This window comes from Metopolophium dirhodum, chromosome 1 (genome assembly GCF_019925205.1).
Source record: "Metopolophium dirhodum isolate CAU chromosome 1, ASM1992520v1, whole genome shotgun sequence".
Classification (NCBI taxonomy): Eukaryota; Metazoa; Arthropoda; class Insecta; order Hemiptera; family Aphididae; genus Metopolophium; species Metopolophium dirhodum.
The window spans coordinates 79,231,198-79,237,197 of record NC_083560.1 but is presented as its reverse complement, the minus strand read 5'-3'; positions in this window follow the sequence as shown (position 1 = coordinate 79,237,197).

Genomic DNA, 6,000 nt, shown 5'->3' with positions numbered 1-6,000 from the left:
TAAAGAACTTCATAAACCTGTTAGAATAAGATTTCCTAAAAGAAGAATTTTTACTAAAGGTGTTGACGATTTATGGGCTGTTGATTTAGTTATAATGAGAAATTATTCAAATGAAAATGAAGGTAATTCTTATATAATAACTGTTATAGATACGTTTTCAAAATTTTCTTGGGCTTTACCACTCAAAAAGAAATATGGAATTAGTGTTTCAAAAACATTTGAAAAAATAATAAAACTGGTAAAATCACAATATCATCAAGCACCAAAATTACTTCACACAGATAAAGGTTTGGAATTTGAAAATAAACATTACAAAAATGTTTTGCAAGAATATGGAATTACAATCACACCCAAAATGAAGAAAAATCGTCAATTATTGAAAGATTTATTAGAACCTTAAATGGGAAAATGAGATTACATTTTGAAGTCACAAATTCTAAAAAATGGATTAAAATTTTACAAAGTTTAATAAATGAATATAATTTCAAAGACATACATCGATCTATTGGTATGAAACCTTGTGAAGTAAATAAATCTAACGAAGATGTTGTTCTACACAAATTATTTTCTTCAAAATCAAACCTTAACCAAAAATTAAATTTAGTGTAGGTGACAGAGTAAGAATAAAAGCATATAAAAAAAAGGTGGATAAGTGGATGTCGCTCTGCTGTACGGTAGGTTACAAGTGGGTCACTGTAATGGATGGTGTTAAATTTGAATTCAATGATATAATATCATTGTATAAGAAAAACGATTCTGAGCGAAAACGGTCAGTCAGCCTATGATTTTACCAAGTATATTTGATGATATTATTGTGAATAAAGTAATTTATATATAACCTATTTACGTGGAGCCTTGTTTTAAATTTTCAATCCTTAGCCATAAAAGTTAAAAATTTATAAATTTTTAACTACAAAATAATTAATAAATTATAAATTTGATAAATGTTGTCAAAATTTGAACTTTAAATGCTTATAAAAAAAAATTGTGCCTATGTATTCTTAATATTTTTCAACTGCTATTAGAACGATATATCAGGAGCCTTATATTAAATTTTCACGCTTTTTTACCCAACAAATGAAAATTTATTGATATTTATAGAAAAAAAAACTAAAAAAATTGAAAACTGACAATGTCCGTAAACAGCTCAAAAAGAGTCAAAATATTTTCAACATTTTATGGTGTATAGAAAATGCTAATATAAACATTCAGTGAAATTTTCAAGTATCTACAGTCATTCGTTTTTTAATTACAATAAAATAAGAAAATTGTTACATGAGAAATCGAGTAAATATCAAATGTTGTAAAAATCTAAATTTCAGACGCTCATAAAAATTTAATTTAAGTTTCTTCTAGACATTTTTATTTTGATAAAGGTAGACAAACTTATGAGTAATCTTATATTACATTTTCAAATCTTAGATTTAAAAAGAAAAATTTTTATGAATTCTCATCAAAATAATTTGCTAATTTTCGTGATTTTTCCGTATTGTGTCAAAATTTGAACTTTAAATGCTTATAATTAAAAACTGTGACTAAGGATTTTTAATTTTTTTCATCTGCCTTTGAAACAATAACCTAGGAGCCTTCTATTAAATTTTCAAGCTTTTTTACTCAACAGATAAAATTTTATTGATATTTATAGAAAAAAAAACTAAAAAAATTGAAAACTGACAATGGCCGTAAACAGCTCAAAAAGAGTCAAAATATTTTGTAAATTTTATGGTGTTTAGAAAATGCTAATATAAACATTCAGTCAAAATTTCATGTCCCTACGGTCATTTGTTTTAGAGTTACACCAAAAACCAAAATCGATTTTCTCAAAAACAGATTTTGCGTAAAAATTCCCGTTTTTCCTTAATTTTTCTTTTGTTTTTCATGTCGCTTGTGAAAACTACTGGGAAATTTTTACTTTTGACCCCCCAAAGTACCAACTAGATTCACTTTCCTATCAGAAAAGTTACTATTGAAGAAAATCCAAGCACTTTTACTGTCCTAAAAGGTGATGACAGACACAAAAATAAAAAAAAAAATAAAAAAAAAAAAAAAAAAAAAAAAACACACATCATTGTAGAATCAATACATTCATCGCTTCGCTCAGAATCTAAAACATTTGGTAATAAATATAGTAATAATTGGACAAGAGAAATATTTATACTTAATGAAATTTTAAACACAAATCCTAATACTTATAAAATTATAGATTTAAACAATGAAGAGATTGAAGGGAGTTTTTATAACAAAGAGTTACAAAAAACAAAATTTTACATAATATTTTTAATAGAAATTATTTTTATTAAAAAATTGAATGTAAAAAAAAAATAATAAAGAATGGAAGGATTAAACAAAATTGAACCTTTAATCAAAGAAATTAATACATACAATAAAATGAATGTATTAAATAAAATAATATATCCTCCTAAAACTTGTGATAAATGTAATTTAACATTTGGTTACAAAAGTTGGTCTGCTCATTTGAAATCTTTTCGTCATCAAAACAATGACAGAGATCAAACAATTATACCTTATAGACTTAACACAAAATACAATTGGTATACCAATTAATCAAGAAATACTAAAAAATTATAACTTTTTGAAATTAATGAAAAATGACATAAAAAAAAGTATAAAAAAAAATAAATTTTATGTGAAATGTTGTGCTTTAGAATATTATGAAAATTCTGAGAATATTAAATATAATCTACATAAAATTCCAATTAATGGAAATATTTTCATTATTAATCAAGGAGATGTTTATTTTGGAAATGGAAATCCTTATATTTCTAAAGTATTACATTCACCAACTTGGTTGGAACCTTGTCAAATAGCTAATGATCAAATTATTGCAACAGGTGATTATCATCATTATTTTCTAGATGACATTGAGATTGTTCAAGATTTAGGAAATATTCAAATGTGTGAATTTAATATGGGATCTTAATATTATTTTAATATTAAAATAAATAGTATATTATTATGTTGAGTGGTCTCCGAGAAGCATAACCTAATAGAGGTTATTATATTTAAGTGTTAGTTTTAATAAAAATTATTTTTTTAAAAAAATGAATGTAAAAAAATAATAATATTCTATATAATAAATGGATAATAAAGAAATTGAAATCAATGTTAAAGGAAACGTTAACAATAATAAAATGAATAACAAAACTTGCGTTAAGTGTAACTAAACAGTTACTTACAAAAATTGGTCTAGACATTTGAAATCTATTCGGCATCAAAACAATGACAGAGATCAAACAATTATACCTCGATTTAGAAGAACGTACAGGGGTATAGAAACAACAAATATAAGAACAAAACAAGAGAGAATACCAAAAACAGATAAAACTTGTAATATTTGTAATTTAACAGTAAAATACAACAGTTGGGCTAAACATTTGCAGTCTATTCGCCATCAAAACAATGGTATAAGACCAAGACAAGAGATAATACCCAAACCACATAGAGTTTTCAATTTTAGTGCAAAAATGTTTCAAAATAACAACATGATTAGACTTGTTTTAAAAACTGAAGAAACAGCATTTCAAAGTAGATTAATAACTTATATTATTAAAAATAACATGGGTATTAAAGATGTACAAGTGTTTTTAAATCGTTTAGATAGTAATAGGACGACTTAAACAAGCATTAAAAAAGGAAAATTTAAAAGTTAATATTACGTTTCTTGCTATATATAAGAGAGGTACTAATGAAGAAAATATGGAATATAAAGAATGTAATTTTAAAACAACAAATACAATTTTAACAACAAATTCTGACTTAAATGTTCATTATACAAATGAAAAAACTAAAATTGTAAATGGAATTGAAGAATTTGTAATGAAAAATTCTCAATGGAGACTTCATCAAATTTTAAGTTTGGGAATAAATATAATAAGTTAAATGATCATAAACACTATTGTTCTAATAATAAAGCTGCTAAAATAGTTCTACCAGAACCTTATAATAAAACTTTAGAATTTAAAAATTACAATCATTTGTTAAGAGTCCCTTTTATAATTATTGCTGACTTTGAAACTACACAACAACCAATCTACACATGTGAACAAAGTGATGGAGAGTCTTTTACTAATTATTACCAGAAACATATACCAAATAATTTTTGTTATTATATTAAATATAGTAATGGTGATTATTACCACCTATAGAATATTCTGGTCCAAACGTAGCTCAAATTTTTTTTTAATGTATGAAAAATGAAGAAATACTTATTTCTGAAATATATGATAAAATAGAATGAAAACATTGAATGCAAAACAATTAAATAATTATAACAAATCAGACAAATGTCATATGTGACAAATATGAGGAAAGTTCGGGATCATGACCATTTAACTAGAGAATATAGAGGAGCAGGACATTCTATATGTAATATTAATTATACAAATCCACGTTTTATACCAATTGTTTTTCACAATCTTTCAGGTTATGATGCCCATTTATTTATAAAAGAATTTGAAAACGATGATGAACAAATAAAATTAATCCCAAATAATGAGGATAAATATATTTCTTTTTCAAAAATGACGCCACGTGTAGTAATTAGGAATGGTGAAGAAAAAGTATTATTTACAGAATTAAGATTTATAGATTCATTAAAATTTTTACTTAGTTCTTTAGAGAAGTTAACAAATAATTTTAGAAATGATTCGAAATTAAATTTAAGAAATACATTTAAAGAATTTAGTAAATATTTTCCTGAAGAACATTTAGATTCAGTTACTAGAAAGTTAGCTTATCCCTATAAGTATATGGATTGTGAAGAAAAATGTAATGAAACATGTTTACCTCCTATAGAAAAATTTTATAGTTCTCTCACTGATAAAAATATAACGATGGAGGAATATGAAAACTCACAAAAAATTTGGAAAGTGTTTAATATAAAAAATCTTCGTGAATTCACTAGTTTATATGATAAGATTGATGCATTATTGTTAACAGATAATTATAGTAGACAATTTTAGAGACATTTCTTTAAAAAACTATAAATTAGATCCTATGTGGTATTACACAACACCAGGATTTTCGTGGGATTGCATGTTAAGAATGACAAAAGTAAAATTAGATTTATTAACAGATTTTGATCAAATGTTGATGTTTGAAAATGGAATCAGAGGTAATTTATCCCAATGTAGTCAAAGATATTCAAAAGCAAATAATAAATATATGGGGGATAAATTATCCTTCACTTATGGGATATAACTATGGGTACCTACCTACCGAATATCCTGTCCTTTATATAAGCACAATTAATTCAACAAAAAACTATTATTTACTAATTAGGGTAATTTAAAAACTATTTACAAAATATAAAACATTTATTACAAATGACTACGAATTACAATCGGAAATAAATTAGTTGTCGTCAGTTAAAGGGTGTCTATAAATTAATATGTTATACATTTTAATACTTATTGTTTATTAAATATACCTATTTATAGATAAACCAACAATATATACATTCTACACTAATGGGATATAATTTTACATACCTACCGAATATCCTGTCCTTTATACTTACAATTAAGTCAACAAAAAAGTAATATTATCTATAGCTCGGGTAATTTAAAAACTATTTACAAAATATAAAACATTTATTACAAATGACTACGAATTACAATCAGAAATAAATTAATTGTTGTCATGACTAAAGGATATAAATTGGTATTGTTTTATACATTTTAATACTTATTATTTGTTATAATATACTTATATACCTATTTATAGGTAAACCAACAATGCATACATTCTATACTAATAGGATATAATTATGGATACCTACAGAATAGCCTGTTATACGTACACTTCAGACAACAAAAAACGAATATAGTATACTAGTAGTTAAGGTAATTTAAGAACTATTTACAAAAAGGCTTCCTTCAAATTAGCAAAATATAATACAAGTGAACTCAGAGGCGGCTAAATGGGGACAGAGGTGTAGGGGTCACCCCCAAGCTGTATTTCTAAACAATTTTATACTCT